Here is a 22827-nt window from a genome sequence, read left to right as displayed (position 1 = left end):
GTGAGCCCCCATAGGCAGGCTTCTGCAGCCCTCTGAAAAGTTTAAGCACATGATACAATGCATTTCACATTGTTAACTTCCTGGGTAGAGCTCTTGTTTCAAGCATTCTTACTGATGCTACTTTTCCTACTATTGACTTTTCCTTTGCTATATTTTTTTTTCCCAAGAAGAAAACATATTTTTTCATCTGCAAAAATGGGTGGTAATTCTCCTTCTGCTCCTCCTGTTCTGGGGAAAACGTTGTTATTTTACCTGTTACTATTTTACCTGGCTTATTGTTGTTACCAGAGACTAATTTGATGGAGTTAAGCTTATGTGACGCTTTTTCCATTTGCTCTTATCCCATTATGTGGTTCACGTGTTTATGTTTACCCCTTCACCCTGTATATGTGAAAAAGTGTTATTCATATTTCACTTAACCATACTGTTAAACTTTTCTTTTTCTTGCAAGTCAGCAGAGAAAAAAAAAAGGAGATTATAAATTAATTGATATCTGGCCACAGAATTTCACAAAACTTGACTCTTCAGGCTCTCTGTCTGGTCTGGTGGAGGGCTTCAGAAATTTTTGGCAAGGCGGGGACAGATGGATATTTGCAATACAGTTGCTTTGCTTCTCCCTTCAAGGTAATCTAATTCATTAGACTTGTCATAGTGTAAATATTAGATCTTTGCTAACCTAGTTTGGCTGAAATGGGTAGAGTTTCACAAGTAGCTCTACCAGCAGATTGGAAGTTTCAGTCTCCAAAAGAGCAGCAGCGATAAGTGCCTGAGAATAAGCTAAAGATCAAGAACTTCTTTAAGGCAACATGGCTGCAGCTAATGAAGACACGTGTCCACAGTCAAATATAAAAATATATCATAAAACACCACCTACATGAAAATGGATAAATACAGACTATTCTGAGAAATTTAAGACATTACATTTTCCTGTAAACTGGAAAATGTTTATTCTGCATGTATGTTTGAATATAAAATGATTAGGCAATTTGACCCATGTGGTTTTAATACGATAACCATTTGGCTGGGAGCCCATCTGGTTGCTCAATTTCTCTTACCTTTTGTAAAGTAAGATAACAAAATTCCCAACCTCTTGAAGGAATTTGCCTTTTGATTAATTATAATAATTATCTACTTATTTTCTTATCAGGGGCAAGCACCCAAACGCTGATCTAATTCCCAAATACTTACTAATAATGGCAAATAAAGATTTGGTTTATTCTGGCAGAACTTTAATGGACAAGAGAACATAAGGTAAATAAGGTCCCAATACTGCCTTGTAGAATAAAAGCTTTATCATTAAAAGAAATTAAAGTATTTGTTAAAAGAAATAATATTCCAAGTGCACTTGCGACAGATTCTGTATCAACAGAGCAAAAATTAAATATGGGTTAATATTTCAACATATATTTTACAAAGGGTTGCAAGAACTTTCTATCAGAAAAGCCATATCACAGCCAGAGAAATATGCCAAAAGGCAAAGCTTTGGCATTACTAGAGAACTGGGTTAATGACTAGTGAAATACCTGAACTTTAATCAAGGAGATGGACTGAAATCAGGCCCTTAAAAGTTGTGTATGAACATCTGAATTACTTACTAAAATTCTGACTATGCAAGTACCTACAGCCAAATATCAAAGCATATGGAAAGAGTCTGAAAATGACTAGCATACCCTGAGCTGCTGATTGCAATCAAATCCTGTATAACCTTTTAAAAGCAAACACTTATCAAAATTCAGTTCATGTTCTGGTGCTATCTCATGTCTTTTTAGATTAATATAACCTGAAGGCAGCCACTCTGCACCAAGAAAAGGACCCAGGCTGAGGTGCTACTGATTTCACCAGTAATATGCTCAGCATCTACAAAACAACTTGGGAAAATGCTTATTGTCATTTTTATGCCAAGATCCCAGACAGCGTGCTGCTGAATTTCCTGCTGTTTGGCTTTCCTAAACCTTAACAATGACGTTCTCATTTCTCTCAAAATGCCCATCTACTACATACTCACTTTTTTACTCACCTTTGAGGGTAGCTCCTGATCCTTTCTTATTCTGTTTGAGTCAGAGTCTGGCAGCTTTTGACACTCACTATTACACCCTAATTAAAACTGACTTTATTGATCCAGCTCAATCCTTCAGGTTGTTTCTAATCAAAGACCTGGCAGGCCAAGCCAGATTTTACAGCAGCATGTTAACTTACAATCGCACCTAGGGAGGGAGGCTTCCTAAGAGGACAATGCAGAGCTACATCTGTAGAGTAGTTATTGTCCACACAGGGCCAATTGTTGCCTACAAAGATAACCTGAAGATTTTTGGGGTGAAATGGTAGCTTCTCATGGCCAGCTCTTCTTTTCCAAATCTGTTGGATCCAAAAGTCTATGGCTATTTAAATAAGCACTGTCAAGCAAGAGAGATATAATAACATATTTTAGGAAAATTCTTATTATTTAGTCAACTGAATAATTTCATTATCAAATTAGAAAATACATAGGAATTGACTGGGAAGTACAGCTGGCCTGTGTATTTAAATTGAAGAAAACATATAATACGAAACTGTCACTATCACAGTAACACAAGCTCTGATTTTGTTTGTAGCCCACTTACGTTAATATCACAGCTATAAAATGTGAATTTAGGATGCCAATAGCACTGTTTACGTGTTGGTTACCCAGCATCTCCTCCACTAACTTACTAGTTTTAAGATTTGCACATTCCAGAGATGAGAGCCTTGTGTTTACCCTTCAGGCAGAACAAATATCAGTGTGTGTATCTGTGTCTACTATGTAGGTAGCAAGTGGATTTGGTTCCTAGCAGGTTTTAATTCCAGGCTTTCCTTATAAAGTCAGTCGCCCCTCTTCATACACAGATAACCATATGAATTTTTTTGAAACTGTCCAGCAGATTTCTTGAATTATCATGTTTTTTAGTCAGTAGAAATTCTGATTCTGCAGCATTTTATCACAGAAACAGTCAGAGGTAAGTAATCTCAAACTTCTCTCCTGTAGCACATCCCTCGAGGCACATCAATCCATGTTTCCAGGTAGACAAAATAACCTCTCTGCTGCTAGTCTAGGGCTGATGAAATAACCTGGAGGTAGGAGGGCACTGACTGGGGCTGCTTTGCTCCCCACAGGTCCTCTTGATTGCTGCTGCTCTCTCAGTCTCTCCTGTCCTTCTAGACCTGCCTGCCAGGTAAGTGGCTAAGTGGCTGGGTTTAAATCAAAATGACCATTCTATGAAAAGGTGTAGTTTGGGTTTTTTTTTTTTTTGACTGTGTCAATTAATCCAGACTCTGCAGACAAGCAAAGCAATAAAAATAAACAGGCAGCTGTGTCCCAGGAAGTGATCATGGCGCAGACACGTGGTTCTGCTGTGATTGATGCTCCAGGTACAGGTTTACAAAGCACCAAGGGTTGAAGGAAGAGCTCAGGCCATCATGACCTCCATCCCCATGCTGCAGTCACTGCCCATTCAGAGGTGGCTGACCCTCAGAGGACTGAGATAACCACAAAAGTGCAGTTACACAGGAGATGGCTTCTCTCCTCCCCACTGCCCATTTGTAGGCAGATCCCTCATGGCTGCTGTGATGTGCAGGAAAGCCAACATGCTGCAGCATCACACCTACTAACAACATCCCAGCTAGCACATACCTATGCATGATGCAGCCATCTCTCAGGGTGACCCAGCAAGCACCTCCTTCTTTATCTCTGGAGGGCTCTTGATGACTGCCATGACATGGAGTAAAATCTGTCAATGCACTCAGCCCCCATGCCAGCTAGAGCTATCATCTGGATGATTGAATTCAATCACTAATGGCCCATTTACTTTAAGGAGGCCATTCTGCAATTCAGAAAGATATCTTGCCTTCAATGGGATGATTTTGCCAGGGAATATATCTATAGCTCCTTTTCTGTTGATATGCAGTAAGAAAAAGCAATTTCTGTTACTAAGACTAAGCAAGCTTACAGAACCCTCTTCTAAGTGACTGGCTGCAAATTTAAAACCATTGCAACTGCTATCAGCATTTTCTCATTAATGTTATAAGGACAATGAAAGTCCATGACTTTTTTTCTATTTGTTACCTTACAGATTGCTGTACAATAAGAATTCAGCAGGGTGTAAATCCATCTTCTCTCTCCCTTCTTTTCACTTGTATGTTGACTTATTTACATGTTTTCATCTCTTTTCCAGAACTGAAGAGCCTTACATTAATTGATAACCCTTTCATAATATCATATACGCCCTGGTGTTCTAGAAGGCAGTCCTGACCCATAAAGGCTTCTGCATGCTTCAACATGTTTTGCATTCCTGGTCCAACTTAACCCTGCTGGCACCAGATGGATTCGGAACCACCTGAAAATAAACCCAGCTTTTCTGACTTTTAGGGGCAGCAGCAGAAAACACAGGACAATAACATTTCTAACACTGTGGACAGTGATTATTTGACCATGTCATAAAACATCCCTATGATTTTTGTGCTTTTTAAAATTTATAGCTTAAATTTTACTCCAGACTGCTATACAAAAGTGTACTATAAAGTGATCTCTCAGCCAGGGGCAGATATAATATGAAAATGAACAGGGTGTTAAAAAAGGAGAAAAAACAATTCTGGTAACAAAAATTTTGGAAAAAACAATTCTTAGTAACAAGGAAGGGGCTGAGGCAGAGAAAAGAGTACCTCTGTAGTAAAGCCACAGTGGGAGAGATTGCTGTGCCCTTCCCAGAATGACTTCTGTATTTGTGCATGGAGTGAATGATATTAGCAGTCATATATCAACAGGCAATGAAATACAACAAGACCCTTCATGCAAGACAAGCGAGCTTCTTGCTTGTGAGGTAAGTCTTACTTTCCCTTGGAATCTTCCTGTTCTGGTCCCTGCTGCTGGTGCAGCCCTAATGAGCAGGAAGAGTGCTTTCCTGGAAAATAAAAGAGTTAATCTAATCTTCTAACTCTCTGGGTAAATGTTGTGGCCAAGAGGCTTGTTAGGCAAGGACTGCAGGATCACACCTTGCTATGCAGCTCTGGCCCTGGCACAACACACAGCCCCTGCTCAGCATCAGCCCCAGCTGAGTCCCAAGGACATGAAGAAGTAAACTCCATGCTCACAGCTCTGGGGAGGGAAGGATGAGAGGCAGGATTTAAAGATTGCATCTACTTTCAGGCCCCTGATTCCTTCTAAAAGGACTTGCAGCTACTAAATGACCTGTGATTAACACTAGTACCATTGGAAAAAACATACTAAAGCAAAATGTAAGAGTTATCTCATGGTGAACTATGATCTGAAACATTCTGCACAAAACGATTACCAGAGGCGTTCCCACCTGCTTACAGAAATAGCTTTCCTTCCCCCACAACTCCTCAATAAAAATAAATAAATAAATAAACACATTCCCTGGCTACCTGACAGCTTGACTAATTGCAAACAAGTTTTCAAACGAGGGACAAAACAACAGGATTTTAAATCAAGTCTCTCCTCAGTATATAATTTTAATTTGAAATTTATTGTAAATAAATTAGTGTAATTATCCACTAAATCCATCATTCATTGACAGTGAGAAAGATTTTAGGTCAAATGATTAAAATTTAGTATTTTATAAAACAACACTTCCTGTTCAAAGTGGTAAAATGAGTGAATTTACATTATCAAGTGGCCTTGGGTTTAAGCAGCCAATGCATACAAGTCTCTAAGTTCCCTAGGACTCCTCTCTGACACATTCACGACTTGTCATTTGGCCATTGCCTTCACCTCAAAAGCACTGACCTTTTACATGTCTAAACTAACAGCCATGGTTTTTGCCTGTGGCCAAGATTAAATCCTTTTAAATCCTTTTTGCAGCTGTGTCTGCTTGCAAAGCTCAGCCTCAGCCTTTCTACCTGGTTTGCAAACCAGCTGCAGTCCCCATAACATTTGCATGAAGCCTGGGAGTGAAAAATGCATGTGAAAAACATTATTAATGTATCAGCCAGCACATCAGGAGCCGATGAGGCACTGAAATGAAATAATGACAGTAGATCACAGCTTTCAGTGAGTTGCTGAGCAGCAATATGTTCTACTCCACCTAAATTAAAGCTAGTAGCCCAGGTCCTTAAGAGAAAAGTTGGAGAGTGTGGGGACAGTGGCCCAGGCTGTAGAGAGGTCTTCTTTGAAAGGGGAGCCTTGCAGACACAGTCCAGTCCTGCTTCTGCCTGGTAAATTGTGCATTAGGCTTATTCACAAAGCAATTGGGACTTACTGTGGTCCCTCTGTGTTACAGTACAAGCTGGTCTGACTCCACCTTACACCTCTGCATGCATTAAAAATTTCCAGTGAAACCCAAGATGACAGAGGACACCCGTGACTCAGAAGGTGACATTCTCCTTTCTGAGTCAGAGCTGAGTAGAAACAGCAGCATGATGCTGGAGGACACAAGATGCAATGAGCTCAGAAACACTGACAATCCCATGCTGCAGTTTTGGGAGACTGCTCGGCTATCCTCATCGCTTTCCAACCAGAAATTTACATCTGCTCACCAAAGGACCCCTTGCAGTTCTGCTGCAATGACATTTGCCATAATGTTCTTTCTTTAAAAATTATACATAAATGGTAAATCTTTACTGTATTTTTGTCTGGAGATGACTGCAAGTCTGCACAGAATAAAGCAATTCCTGTTTGTTGTTTTCAGGACCCCCAAAAGGTGAAAGAATCTATCCCGTGAAAATTTTATTCTATTAACTATCCAAAAGACTAACAGAGAAATCATAATTTACAATATTTTTGATAATGATAAGATCTTTAAAACAACTGACTATAAAGCTTCATTTCAGGATAACATTTATCTTTAAAAGCTTTGGACTCTTGCATGGTCAAGGAATGATATAAAAACTATTATTGCATAATAGTTTTTGTATAAAAACAACTTTGCACCACTAAGTCGTGGTGTAGTGTGGTCTTGGCAGTGGTGTCAAAGAAATAGATGGGATTGTGACCTTCTCTACTCTTGACTCTCTTCTAGATACCAGGATACATTTCCCTGTGAAGTTCACTTTCCAAAATGAGGCACTATGCAGTATGTGAAGGGGAGAGCAGAATCACAGGGCCAGGTGAATATCACAAATGGAATAAATACTTTGCTAATTTTCTCATACATTTTATTTGTGATTTTAGAGGTTAGGCTTAGCTAAGAGAGGCTAAACAAATATAATGCCCTAGTTTCCCCCAAGCAGGACAGAAAAGCCCACAGGCACTACTGCTGGACCTTTGAGTGCATTCAGCTTCAGTGCAGAGCACTTGGTACAGGAAGAAGAAACAGTGATAGAAGCAAACTTGCAGCTTGGGTTGTTCAGCCTCTAGTACTAATAAGTATCCACCTCTGAAAGCCTTTATGCACCTTGACATCACATTTCGTGAAATGTGTGGCACTTGTTGCAGTAGTTGTTTAGCATACACATAAACAAATTTGCTTTTCTCATGGGTCTGTGGAATTTTGAACCAAAAGAGCAGCTGTTGCAATATCCATTGTAGTAAGGACTCCATTTTTCCAGCAGAATAAATGGGAATTCTTGCTGCAAAGTCAAAGAGAGAAGGGTGTGACAATGGAGTGACTGCAGAAAGAGGCCTCTATGTGTCCCAGAAGACAATGGGAAGTTAAAGAGCAGCACAGCAAAGAGATATGCTAGCTACAAAGTTTATATTGAAGTTGCCTCCAGGTATTGGAGACACTATGAAATTACTGCAGATATGGTATATCATATTGCAAATGAAAGAAGAATTAGAGTCTTTAACACAGAATGCCATAAGGGAAGACAGGGCAAAAGAAGTTTTTGTTTACAGAAGAACTAAGGGAAACGGGTGAGTACAGTGAAAATGAGACCCCTGCTGAATCAGAAATGGCATATCTAGTTTTCTCAGCTGCTCAAGACAGAGCGAAGTCAGGTGGGAAAACTACAGAGAACAACAGAAGCAACTGCTATTTGTTCAGGAAGATGAAAGACATCACGAAAATCAAGTTTCAACTTAACTGAGAGGAGGGTGGAACAGGAACAATATGTAAACTTCAAAGAAGCTCATGATTCAGAAAGCAGGCCAAATCACTGTATGAATTCTTTGCAGACAACAGCATAAACCCAAAGAAAGTGGGTTTTTATTTAATCTGGTAAGAGTTTGGTCCTTGTTTTTCTAAGGAAATAGAAACCCAAACTACTATTGCTCTGCAGTTAAATTGCTCGTTTCTCACATAAATATTTGCTTGGAAGATTTACGCTATCGTATCAGAGATGCCAAGCCATCATGAGGATGTGGAATGCATACTAAAGGTAGCAAAACTGATTGTAGTCCAGTGTAGTGTGTTGTCAATGAGAAATGAGAGCTCCAGGATCCTGTTCAGAGCTCCACCAGAAACTCTTTCACATCCAGGTTTAAATTTGGATGTGGTGTGACTCGATGTCGCACTTCCAATGAAAGTGCATAATACTGAAAGAACAAATAATTGTCCATAAAAATATAGTTATAAAACCTGAAGTTTTCTCCCCAAATTTAAGAAAAATCAGCTGTACTGTTAAATGCAGCCAGCAGAACATGTACAATGTTTATCAACACTTCACCATAACATGTTCCTTCTGATTCATGAATAGTAGTTCAAAACTGAAAATGGATGATTTTTAAAGTGATGTTGTGGGGATTTTTTCCTGCTCACAAAAATAATAAGAAAAAAGAAATTATTATACAAAAACTCTGAACATTTCATTCTGATAATTATGCCTTTTGCCTACAGTAAGCAAAATTCTTAGGCTCTTTTCATAGCAGAAAAATGACTGTATGACTTTGAAAAATAATTATGTATGGTGTTTTAGACACTTTTTAAAAAGCAGAGTCAATGCTTGTGTGTCAAGCCAATGATGGAGAACTCTGGTGTGAAAGAACTGACCTGTCACAAGGCCAGAATTAACTGACATACAAAAAAATTATGAAAACCAGAAGTCATTACTACAAAATCATTATATAGAACATCCCAGGATTTTTAAGGAATCAACCAACCTTAGAGAAATGCAAGCCATAGACAATATTTCCCATAGGGAATGTAGGGCATCTCAGGGTACTTTGCAAATCAGATATATGCTCATTGTAGGAGCACCAGTGCATCTTCTGTGAAAACATCTGCTTAAAAACATGCTGCACATCACACAGGCATTTTGGGCAGGAAATTAAAAATATGTCCTGTGAGACTGCTAAGACTAACCAGTTAAACAGTATAAATGCACTACTCAATCAAGCTTTGCCTTGGCTTCCAGAGAAAATCCTATTTCTTTTGAGAAAAAGTGTTTGACTAACAAAATAACATTCAAACACATAATTTTAGTTCAGCCGTTCAGCTCCTTCATGATATTCACACTTAGTCTCACAGACCTGTGTCCACTTGTGGGATCCCACACTGTACTAGCAGAGAGGTAGAAACAGCACATCCTACTGCTTTCAGCTGCCATCTTCCCAGTCTTTCTGACCCTGCCAGCACCCACTGGACCATGCCCAAGCCAGGTGAATAGCTCACCATTTAGCAGCTTGAGGCATGAAGAGTTGCTGGGCAGCAGAGCAGTCCGGGGGTCTCTTCTCTCTGCTGTTCAGGCCAGGCCTGTGGGCAACCAGATTGCACTGATGGTCCTGGGGAGGAGTCAGGGTACAAGTTATTGTACAGGGAAGAGAAGGAACAGAAACTACAGCAATTATTACCCCAAAGTGTTTGTCAGCAGCAGGGACAGGAATTCCAATCCTTCAGTGTCTTCCAAACTTCCAACCTATCATCCTAAAAGTTTAAAAAAAAATTAGTTACACTCTTAAAGTGCCCAATGTATCTATTAGTCCTTATGAGGAACAGGACATGCAGATTTGCATATCTCTGTAAAAGAGTCTTTGGAAAATGTATCCGTAGCTTCTATACTGGCATTTATTTTTATGTTAGGACATAACTACACAGTCAGTTGTGTGCTTGCCTGCCATGATTTACTGTGAGCAGAGGTTCTACTCTCCCACCAGCACTATTCTGACTCTCCAGCCTGAGTGCAATGAAGCAGGCAAAGGAGTAAAAAGCAAGCACCAGAGCTCCTGTGTTCTAATCTAACAGATGTGTGTATAGAAGGATTTTGTACACCTCTTTCCCTTTTTTAACCCAAGCTAGCTATAAATAAATCTACATTATTGTGGAACCTGAAACAACAGTAATAAATCTAATCCACTTAGGTTGCAGAATAAAAATAATCACTGTAATATCTTTGTTTCTACTGTTTAAAGGAAAAAAAAAACATTAAATAGTTGGTGTAACAGACTCTGATGGTCTGTTAATAATTTATATTTCATAACTAGAGGAAATTGATAACAGATTTTATATAGGTCATAAGGGTATGATCCAACTTTGGAAGTCAGGCTTCTGGATGTGAAAATCATACATGACCATTTTGGCTGGGAAACGATGGCTCATAGTGGGCAGCAAAGTGAACTGCTTAAGAGCTAGAGAAACAGCCAGTGGTGGTAGAGAGACAATGTTCCCTGAACAACAGTCAAAGCTTAACAGTCTGTATGAGCAAATATTTCTTTATGAAAGTATTAAAGCAATTCCTTCCTGACACTTCAGTGAACTCTGGGAACAGCTGGAACTTGATAGCTTAAAGGATAAAGAAAGATTTATTTTAGCACCACAGGGCTGACCAGGGATTTTTTTTCCGTTTTTTTTTTTTTTTTCCCTAGAAATTCAAGCTATTCATAGCTTTGTTGGAGAGAAAGGCAGAAGAGAAGATTCATTATACATGTGCAATATTAATTTGGGGTAGGGCTGTTGCATAAGCCATCCATCCCTTTTGGGTTATTATCACTAAATATTTTATGTTCTTAGTGGACATTCTGCCTGCATTTGTGACTATATCAAAAGAAGTCACTATCTTCAAGCTCAAATTCAGTCCTGGCAAAGCAAGGTGGTAGGAATGCTAAACCTTGATACCCAGTTCATAAGTGTGCCTGAGCAATGGTCAAAAGTGCAAAACACCTAAGCTAACTCTCCATATCCGAAGACTTTCCACATATGGAAAACTATTAATGGCAGCACAGAGCATCCTCTCAACAACACTGCAGGCCAGGATACTCTCTCAGCAGCAATTCACTGCAGCAGGTTTTGCTATAACTATGACCTCCCTGAGATGCAGGATGAGCAGAGGAGGGGGTCAGAAAAGCCTGAATCCCATGAATACAGACAAAAGGTAAGTTGGATAGATCAAGTGACCCCTGGAATACAAATTAACAAAATTTTACATCCGTATCCTTTCTTGACTGCACTCAAGTAAAGTTAATAGCACTCTTATTGGTTGGCACGTTAATCTCACATATAAATTTAACACAAAGTATTACACTTTTGTACCTCAGGTCTGTTTCTATGCATATGCACAATGCCAGGAAACAGCCCAGCCAAATTCCTAATGATATCAGCACAAAGATGCCAGAGATACAATTCAGAAATCAGCCTCATATACCAGTAAACTCTTGCATGTCATTTCCAACCACTATACACAATGGCGTTTTGAAACACATTTCTTACATGAAGAAGACAGATGTTTAAAATTGATTATGTTTAGATCACCATTGTTTAAGAGAGAGAGAGGGACAGTTAATCCCTACCACGGGAACATATAGTGCCTTTACTGAATTAAACAGATTTGTTGGAAGACCCTAGCCAAAAGTAATCCATGACCTAAACCAGCTCAACCATTTAAAGTACAAAATTTTGCCGCCTGCAGGGTAATCTCTATTAGCAGGACAAAGTACTAGAGATGTTGTGCATCACTTTCCCCAGAAGGACTTCCCAAATAGTTTAATAACTTGTGAGGGAGACCTCAGACAAGGCCACCAAGAAGATCAAACCTCTCCCAACATTAGGAGACATAGTCAAACTCAAGAGCTCCTCTGGGTCATGTTGACTAAGATTTCAGATTCTGGAGTGATTAATTGATTCAATACTTTGATCACATTTTTGCTCTTCCAATTGCTGTGCAGCTCTGATCAGTTCTTGACAGCAGTCCCCAGCATGAATACTTCACCAGCATCCTTGTCACTCCTAGTCCCAAGGCACCTGCTAGCCAGCCTCTTTCCACAGTCCTGACATTCATGTGCTCAGCAATAAAAGCCAGCAGTGCTTCATCAACTCAAAAAGCATGTACAAAGTTGTTGACTAGACTAGACCTTTGTCTGAAATGGAAAAATTAATCTCTGCATCCACTTGAGCTGAACAGATATAGTGGTGGAGAAAAGCAGACAAGCATCTAGAAAATATTGCAGTTAAATACCAAAAAGTGGTAAATGGAGTAAAATACACTGCTTTGGAATTTGGGTTAGGGTCTTCATGGTAGCTGTATTTGTGCTCTAGATATTTGCAGCTTATATCCAGTCAGCCCTAGACAAATGTTCTTTTGCAGACCTGCAGCCTCATTGGTGGGTGTGATTACAGCTTAAGTCATGCCACACAAGTCCCTGTTGCCCTAAACTGAAAATTAACCCTGTTACTGCAAACTGCAACGGGTCAAATTGCCAGCACTAAAACAGGAAAACCATTATAAAACACTGAGAGCAGGAAGTGTTTATGAGGTATCTTAGTGCAGAGCTACATATATCAAAGTTGATTTAACACCGCTCAAAACTTAAAGGTTAGGAAGGAGAAAATAAAAAAAGAAAAGAAAAAAAAAATCCCACCCTGGATCTGCTTGAAATAAACATTGTCAATTTGCTCAAGAGGCCAGAGCAGAAAGTGGGTCAGCCAAAAATTTTGGTTTGTGTCATATTTTACAAAACCTTTCTAAAAATTTCTTTCTAAGGCCAATATTAAAATCTCTCATTTGGCAAAACTAAGATGTTTTTATTTGAAAAGACTGAAATGATATAGATTTTCAGAAGAGAAATTTTCCTTTTTGTTGTTGTTGTTTTGGTTATCTCTAAGGGCTTGCCAAATCTAACAGAATTAACAAATACTTTTGTTTTAAATCATTTTCTGGTTAATATTTTTGATGGAAAAGGGATGCTTGGTTCAACTTTAGATCTTAGCACTTGACAGGCCCCCTGCAGTTGTATCCAAAATCAAGGTTTGCAGAGCCCTGAAAAAAAATCTACCAGGAAGCTATGCCAGGATGCTTTTAGCAGCATTCTGAAAAGACATGGGTTTTATTACATATCGAAGTAGACTAGGAAATAAGAAAACTATGAACTAAGAACTCAATTCTAGACACAACGTAAATAAGATCATATCTTTATTTTATCATCTTCCTCTTATACCTAGCTCCTTGTCTATCCTCTGCCTACATTTTGCTAGATTTTTTATTCAGAAGGTAGTTGAATACCTTCCAAAAGTGCAAAGCTCAAAACAGCCATAACTTCAACCATCATTGCTCAGCTGCCTTGCTAATACCTTTTTAGCTCGCTTTAACTCTTGTCCCAACCTTCTCACCCACTACCAATGCAAATAAGGCTGTGTTCATTATAAAAAAAAAAAATTAAAAAAAAAATATAAAAGCCCCATATGGCTCATAAACCCTTTGTCACACCACAGAATTTCATTCCAGCTCAATGTGGATAAGAATACTTTATAAAGTGGTCTAACTAGGCTGTTATTTTGCAGTCCAGATACTTGTTTGTTATTTGTATTTTCTGTAGTTTCAATACAAATCGACTTCTCCAAGAGTGACAGCTACTACTGGGTCTCTGTGCACAGGCTTGGTCAGAGTGGCAGCTTTCATATGAGGTTCCCCAGTAATAAATGCAGCACAGTGGGTGGCCAGTAGCTTTGGATTCTGTGACCTATAATATTTTCTGTCAAGTCACATGCTATGAGATAGGTTAGCACTTACTTCCTTTGGTGACCCTGACATATATATAAAATAAGTACAAATCAGCTAAGTCTGACTGCATGCAAAAAAAAAAAATATAAAGCACTGATGTTAGACTTCTACCAGAATCTGTGAAATGTGCTTTGAATAACTTGAACAATTATTTCTTTGACTGGAATGGGAAAAAAAGAAGACAGTCTGTCTTTTGTTATTTTTGACATTTAATATTGCTTATAATATCACTAGCAACATGGGATTATCACACTGAAATTCTCAACCATACTCCAGCTACATTTCTGAAGAATATCAAAAAGCAGCTCAGAATATCTGAAGATTTACACAGAAGGGAACTAAAGGGGTCTATTCTTCCTTCAGTGTTCATGTTAGCTGTGTACAAAAATCCCTCACGTATCACCAAGGGCCTTCTAAAAGCTCCGAACAAGTGCAAGAAATTTAGATGCCATACTTCAGAAAATACATAATGGAACTCAGGGAGCCCCAAAATGCTGCTGTGCTTAAAACATTTTATCCATTTCCTTGTGTTTTCCTGGTATTTATCTTATTTAGGTTAGTTTGAATATTTTTGATGTTATCAACTGAAGCAATGTAAAATTTCATGACCAATCCGAAAGGCTGGGGAAAACTCTGTAGTTGAAAATATTCCCTTTTTTTTTTTTCATGGCCATACAAATCTCTTATTAGTGTCAAATCTAAGGTAGTCTTTGGGGAAGAGGCAATATTAGTGTAGCAGCCACATTGTAAGGAAACCCTGGGGTAGGTATTAACTTGTAGCATATTGATGTGCATGATGCAAAGTACACACATCTTCAGAAGCATTTATGTATAATTAACAACTTTTCAAATGACAGCTCAGGATGCGAGATTCACTAACGTTTTAAAATGCCCTCTGGAGGCAGGTTTTTTCTACACTAGCTACGTATGGAATCTATGGGTTCCAATATCTAACCTGGGTGTCTAAATAAGGTTGCTGAAGTTAGGTATTGTGGAACTCTCATGTAGAAACTACAACCACCCTGTCCTTTATGGACAGTTCCAAGCTGGCTCTTGCTTTCGCTTCTGTCAGGCTAGGACTGCAGCATGCAGCCCTGCATGGATCAGATTGACATTTCCATGCTTGTTTTACAGGGGTGGTTCTGAGTTACTGAGAGGTAAATATTTGACTGAAATAACCCAGTGCTTCTAGGAAGAGCATTGTCAGCATGATGAGGGAGGTGATCCTGCCACTCTACCCAGCCCTAGTGAGGTATATCTGAAGAATATCAAAAAGCAGCTCAGAATATCTGAAGATTTACACAGAAGGGAACTAAAGGGGTCTATGAGGCCATACCTGCATTGCCCAGCTCTGGGCTCCTCAGGATAAGATACAAAGCTCCTGGAGAAGGTCCAGTGGAGGGATACAAAGATGATTAAGGGACTGGACTCTTATAAGGAAAGGCTGATGGAGCTGGGCCTGTTCAACCCCTCAAGAAGAGGATACTGAGAGGGAGTAAGATCAGTGTCTGTCAGTATCATAAGGAAGGTGTCAGAGAAGGGAGCCAAGCTTTGCTCAGCAGTGCCCAGCAACAGGACAAAAGGCAATGGGCAGCTCAAAGAGACTTTATATCAGCCTTTCTCGTAGTCATCACCATTGCTTTCTGCACGTCTGTTTATGCCTCTTCCTCTTACATGTAAATAAAAACTAATACATGAGGATATGTCTAGAAGACAGCCTTGTCTTCAATCCACATATCAGTCCTGATCTTGGTGGGGTGTTAATTACTATCTGCCTGTGGAATTTCATAAAGCCAGAGTAATGAATGTTGTACTTTCAGAAGGAGTTAGCAAATTTCTGATCATTACATATAATAAATTCTGGTCTATTCTACTCAAGGTCTTAGACACTGCCAGTTAATCCAAGACACTTCCATCATCAAAACCAGAACCTGTATCTTCAAAACAAGCGTAATCAATTCCAGAGAGCAATTAAGCACACAAATCTGAGGCTGTAGATAAAATCCATCTTCTTGAAGTAGAACTTGAGAGCACTTGACTATGCATGGCACAATGTGGCACTGCCCATATTCAAAGAACCAGAAACAGCATAAATACAGTTAATGACAAGGCTGATTAAGTTTGATTCAGAATCATCCTATCTGCACTTACATGGCTTTCGACCATTTTCTAGGTCCAGCAGAAAAAGCCAATGTTTACCTGCCAATTTTTGCATATGTATGTCACGTACATTTCCCATTTAGGTAGCAGTAATGTTAAGCTGACATGACTGTTTACAAAATTCTGTTCACTCTCCAGATGACTGTTTTTCTTCTAATTCTTATCTTCATTAAACAGGAATGAAAACCTAAAGGATCTTTTTTCATTCACTGATAGGTCTTGTTTTTCTGGAAATTATCATATACAGGGTAAAGCTATATTACATGAGGGACTATTCGACTGAACAGAATTTTTGAATAGGATTTTTGGCAGTATTTTTTCTTTAGCTAAATTTAGAATACATGAAATTTTGAATATGTCTGAATTATTAGAAAATTCTGACATCCACACAGAGGTAATTTTTCACACAGAACTGTGAAACAGACCATTATGAAACACCTGAAATATAATTCAGTTCTAATATAAGCTGGTGTCTAAAACTAAAGCAGAAAGACCAGACAGAATTATGGCAAAATAATGTTTACAGAAGTTGTACTGTCTTCGCAGAGATATCAATGACTGACGTTTTATTTGTCCTTCCATGAGTTAAAAGAATTCTGAGCTGCTTTTCTCTTGTTCTGTGCACACTTTGCATAAAGAAGAGAGAAACCTACCACACAGAATGGCCAGCAAGGTCTTACTTGATTATAATCCAGAGCACTGATTGCTACAGTCTATGGTTGTCTTCTTATTTTACTTGTGCTCACTTGATGCTCAAAGAGGTTTCACTCTGATGGAAGTTTTCATTTGATCAGGTTTTCACTGTCTGCATGAATTTATACATAGCTAAAATATATGTCCAATATAAGTTAGTCTTTGATTCACATGACCCTCCTGTTTGAAATTACTCATATATATGCTTATTTAGAATGGCTCTAACCATAATTCCATGTTAAGAGAAATCGTACAAAAAGTAATGGAAAAAATAAGAAGAAATAAGTGGGCAGACAGCTAGGAAAAGAAGACTTGTGGTGAGATAAAGAGAATCAATAATTAGAAGCAAAACTCAGCAAATAATTTAACCCCGGCAAATATATATCTGTAAATTATTAGCTATCCTCTATTTCTCATGTTATAAGCAAAAAACTTCTACTGTAGCGTAACATTTTCCTTATCACCCAGCTGTAGTGTTTGCCCAACCCAAAATAACCCATTTGGGGCTTTGTATTGGCAATCATTCCTTGTTGGTACCTTGGTTCACCTCAAGAAGACATTATGTAGTCTCTTCTCCTCCTTCTTTATAGGTCAGGCAAATTCTGAAAAACACAGTATGAATCCATGACATCCCCAAGACTTTTAGGATCTCTCAGTAAGCAATTAGACTCTGTCAGCTGTTGATCGTGTAAACAGAAATGACACAGGCATATGGGAAAAGGTGTATCTTCAAGGGAAATACCCAGGACTTGTAATCATTCAACACAGATCCTGTGTTCTCACTCCTCACACCTGCCAATTAACAAACTTAAAAGTTACTGGCACAGTTGAAGGAGGGAGGAGGGAGAGTACCACAGAAAAGATAATTAAAGCAAAGGAGAAGAATTTTTTGTGAGATTTCACCAAACAATATGGTATCACATTTAAATTATTTTCTTATGTAAATCTATTCTAAATGATTTGGCTAAATGAGAATGTAATTGCTTCCCAAAGAAAATGGCATTTCATATTGCATATTTTATATACATAAATACACACACAGAAACATATCTGAAGTTAAATATACAACACTGAAACATTTTGGGAATCTGAACAACAGACTTCCCTAAGCTCAGGTGTAAATCTAAACAATGCTTACAGATTCCTTTTATGCATGATTCAGGCACCCTAAACTTTTTGATGGGGAATACTATGTTAATACCCATGCAAAGAAGGCAGCTAAAGTGATCTAAATTATCTTCATTAAAACCTAGTTATGTTTAACAGAAAAGACATAATCATATGTCTAGAAAAGCTGTGGATGCCCCTAGTCTGAAATTCCTTAAAGTCAGGTTGGAGGGGGCTCTGACCAACCTATGTAATAAAAGCTATCCCTGTCTATAGCAGAAGGATTGGAAGTAGATGATGATCTTTAAGGTCTTCTTTGACTCAGATAATTCTATGATTCTATGATTCTCATTAAGCACTATCATCACTTATCACATTACTAAATAAATACAGAGAAAAAACAAAATAATGCATGCCCTAAATTATATTCATGCTTATATCATGAGGTCTGATGTCTTCTGGTGATAGGAACATAATCTTTCATCCAAATGTTTGGTATTGAATTTGGAACTGCCTCTCACCCCTCTTCACCTGCTGGATGATATCCCAATGAAGATGTGAATTTTATGTTATGTGATTTCATCTCTTCATGAACATACAACATACGATAACAGTATGTTCTACATTTAAAGCACTTCTGCTTTCCTATTTGAGACAGTAAAGCCTGAACAAAGACCATAATTTTTCCTTGATTTTTTTTTTTTTTTTTTTTTTTTTGCTCCATACAAACTGTATTTGGGGATTATCTTGCTCTTAATCTCAAGACTAAATTGAACACCCACACTACGCCTCATCTACAATGAAAATATTTTTGTCTGTTTTCTCTTTGCTGCTTCTATTCATGGCCCAGTCCCAAAATCTGATTTCTTTGCTCTCCTTCTGGAAAAGGGCTTCCTGAACTATCAATTTTTACCATTTATTATAAACAATAAACTGGTCAGATTTTTTTTCCTCTAAGATAAAAATTAGGCAGGTAAAAAAATGAGGGGTTCTAAAATACAGCAATTCAACAGCAAAACTGAAACTATGTAACTAGAATGTAAAATCCCCAAGTCACCAGCATCTGACTAAATATAAAAACATAAAAGCTTTGATAAAAAATAAACAAAAGGGATGATTTTAAAAGAAATTATAGTTTTATTGCCTGGGAGAGATAGGCTAGGCTAGGCTAGGATAAGATAGGATAGGATAGGCTAGGCTAGGCTAGGCTAGGACAGGATAGGTCCAGTTGGAGAGGATCCATAGCAACAATTTAGTCCAATTGTGATGCCACTTCAGGGCAGATCGGGGCTAATAGTAAAAGCATATTCTTAAGGGCATAGTCCAAATGCTGTTTTAACACTGACAGGCTCCTCTCAAGGAAGCTGGTTCCAGTGTTTTCCTACCCCTGCTGTAAAGAATTGCCTCCTAATGTTAAGTCTGAACCCCCGCTGATGCAGCTTCGAACCAACCCCACCCATCCTGTCATTGGATACCAGGAGAAGTCTCTTTTCCCAGGAAGCTGTAAAGGGATGGAGATCTTTCAGCCACCATCTCTCCAAATGAGACAAAAAAGAGTTCTCAGCCACTCCCTACAGGACACTTCTTCCAGCCCTTTCACCAGCTTTGTTGTCCTCTGGAGATGCATCCAAGGACATTCACATCCTTAAGTGGTGTGGCCCAGAACTCCACCCATGCTGAAGGTGAGGCTGCACCAACTCTGAACACAGTGGGACAATAATCTCTTTTAGCCAGCTGGTGGTGCTGGGTTTGGTGATCCCAAGATGGGCTTTGCCCTCCTGGCTGCTGGCCACTGCTGACTCACATGGAGCCTGCTGTCACCCAGCACCCCAGACACCTTTCTGCAGGGCTGCTCTCCCACCACTCCTCTCCTAATTCATACTTGTGTCTGGTGTTATTCCATACCAGGTGCAGAATCTGGATTTTTTTTTAATTGTTAAGTGGAATTAATGTTTCCACAATGCTCAAGTCTCTAGATCTCTCCACAAGGCTTCTCATTCCTTGAGACAGTCAATATCTCAGTTTAGTATCATCAGAAAATTCTCTAATTGTGCATTCAACTGGATCATAATAAAAGTATGGAACAGAACTAGCTCTGGAATTGAACCCTGAGGAGCACTGCTGGCCACCAGTCACCATCTGAGTGTGCACTGCAACCCTTCAAGCCCTGGTCTACAGGCAGCTCCCTACCCAGAGCACCGTGTACCTGCCTGTCTTACAGCTGGACAACTCATGCAGAAGGGTTCTGTGAGGAACGGTATCAAAAGCTTCAGCATAATCCAGAAAAACTATATCCAACATTTTCCTTCATTCACTTAAAAGGTGTTCTTATCATAGAAATATATCAAATGAGTTAAATATTTTGTTCTCAGCTGTATTGCCAAGAGCTGATTTTGGAATTTGAATTAATTTAATTTAAGGGGTACATTAAGTATACTACCAGAGTTGTACTTGAGTGCCTCTGGAGAAGGACTAAAACCCAAGCTCAACAGAGAGCAGAAGCAGGGGTAAATATATGTAGTTCACTAGACTAGCAGCTCAGTTTAATTTCTTTTTGTGGTTCCCATGGCAATAATACTACATTACTATCTCAATACAAACAGTGTTATTGGACATAGTCCAGTGGCACATCTGATTAATGCATGTCTTCTGAACATGTATCTGAACTTGTGATAGAAATGGCAATTCCTCCATTTTTCCTCCTGATGGCTTGATCCACTGGCTAATCAACTACTGTGATAATACTGTGTCTCATTTCCCACATTAAGCTGTCTGGTTTAAATTCCCAGTCAGTTAAACTAAAGAGTTTTTAATATCTAATATTTCTTGCCTGTGATGGCACTTATCCCCAAGGATCAAGTCACTTCTCATTCATTGCTGCACTAATGGAACCTGGATGGTGACAAAAGGCACTCTAGACTGAAGCCAGGTAATTCTCTGAGCAGTTCAAAGGAGTTTTGCTCTTCAAACAAAACCAAAAATATCCTTAGGTGAGGGCAGGTGCTCTGCAAAAAATATAGGTCACGAATCAATAGTGACTTGTTAATTAGCACCGAGATTAAAAAGAGAATGATAATGTAAACTTTCAGAGAGATTTTGACTCTCTATCACTCTGCAGAATAAGCCCACTTTTACCTAAATTCAGGAGGATTAGTGTGTTTCAGTCAGGACCAGGCCCATCCTCTTATACTCATCCTCCATGAGTAAAAGGACAGATAAGAATCTCTTGCTTCATCCTAGCTGGCAGCACCACTCGTCTCCCAGGAACAGTTCATGGGCATCCTTCTCCCTCTTGTAAACAACTACTTCTGAGAGCACAAGGAGCCATTCTCCATAATTATGACCTAATTCAATACCCACTGAAATCAATGGAAGTTTTTCCACCGACTTCACTGTGATTCTGTCTGAGCCCTGAAACTAACAATCGTCTGGTGACATTTGTCTTATATTAACCCAGCCTTTAGGAAGTGTATTGAGGTCTTCAACTTATTTCACATAAGCCACCAAACAGTAATAATTTTCAGACAGTGTCAACCTGACCCAGATTTGAACTGGCAATCTGGAGCTAGAAAGCACTATAATCCATTACTAGCCCCGTGAACCATCTGGTCACAGAATCTTGAGCAACTTATACAGTACTTAGTCACTGAGTAGCTTACAGAGACTTGTATGGTAAAAACCAGAATTTGTCTATGGGTGTACAGGTGCATATTTAAACATAATTAAGAATTTTCTTTCATCAACATAAGTACTAATAGAAGACATTAATTATCCATTCACTAGTGTGGAAAAGAATTTTACAAGTTTTGTATTGGAGTGACAATTAGTATGAAAAACACAAGGACCTAGGATAAAATCCTAACAAAGTTGCTGTGATCCACTTGTCAGACAATGGATATTTTTGCAAGAATCTCCAGCGCTTCCTGTGGGTGTTTCTTCTGAGTACATGAATGCTTAGTCAGAGATATTATTTTTTATGGTTTTACAAGGAATTTATTTCAATTTTTCAAACCTTCCCACCAAGAACTGAGCTTGCTAGTTACACACAGAATATATTAATTTCTACCTCCATCTCATATTTCACAGAAAAGACAAGGGATGCAGCTTTCCTATATTCTGTACTTTAACTACTTGTCTGTATTTAAGTAAAATGAGTATCAAAGGCTACTAGGTTAAGTGATGTCATTTAAAATCCATTTTTCAGATGTATAAGTGATGGAAGGATGGAAACCAGTGAAAAATCAGATCTAGAGGGAGCTTTGTACATTTTAGACTACAAGTTTTTCCATTAAAGGTTGTTATTCAGACAAAAAGCATTTAGTCTTGAAATATTAGCAAGAAAGATATTAATATGATTCAATGTATATACTTTAATATTTTAATAATCTTCCTGGTCTCAAAGCCACACTTCATTTAAACTGTATTTTACAGTAGCAGTTAGGGTCAATTTATAGAAGAAAACTTGTTAATGAAGTGATAGATGTATGAATATAAATGCACCACAAGAAACTCAGACTAGAAAATCATAGAAAAGGCAGAATATTTACTGAAGTCTTGTATTTAAATTGGCTTTTACAAACTTTTTTTACTGGTGTTATAATGCCAGTCTAAAATTAAAGACCGATACTGCTTGGCACTCAGAGGGTTTTGCCTAGTTTATGAAAAGGTATTTGCATGTTGTACAACAATTTTTTTTAAGGATGTGAATTTCCATCTTATATAAAAGAAGAACCTAACATTTGTCCAAGATCCTCCATTCTTCTTCTTGAGTTCTCCATACTAATGTCACAGTACACTGCATGCAGGTTATCCACAAGTACGTAAGAATAAGCTTTTTGCTGTGTCTGACTTACATAATAGTTCAGGTGCTAACACACTGATATTGTTATTCATTGTTCTAGGAAAAAGAAAGGAGATCTAGGAAATAAATCTCTTTATTTACCCCTTTATAAGTTCTTCTTGTGGCTTATCAAAGGTATTTGATACTCATATGCTTAATTCTGCAATACTATTCACAGCACCTTTCTC

At 38.5% G+C, this 22827-nt stretch overlaps 1 protein-coding gene across 3 annotated transcripts in view; it reads right to left on the bottom strand.

Annotated features, from left to right (window-relative positions):
• The window catches only part of EIPR1 (EARP complex and GARP complex interacting protein 1), a 229024-nt gene that overhangs the window by 14605 nt on the left and 191592 nt on the right, over nt 1-22827 (bottom strand). For all 3 annotated transcript variants that reach the window (XR_012054672.1, XR_012054671.1, XM_072926024.1), the window contains one exon: nt 1-22827. This exon is cut by the window's left edge and continues 14605 nt beyond it; it is cut by the window's right edge. The gene's annotated coding sequence lies outside the window, so the exon portion shown is untranslated.

Source organism: Taeniopygia guttata, chromosome 3 (assembly GCF_048771995.1).
Source record: "Taeniopygia guttata chromosome 3, bTaeGut7.mat, whole genome shotgun sequence".
Taxonomy (NCBI): domain Eukaryota; kingdom Metazoa; phylum Chordata; class Aves; order Passeriformes; family Estrildidae; genus Taeniopygia; species Taeniopygia guttata.
The sequence above is the reverse complement of the archived record's forward strand: the minus strand, read 5'-3'. Positions and strand labels throughout refer to the sequence as shown.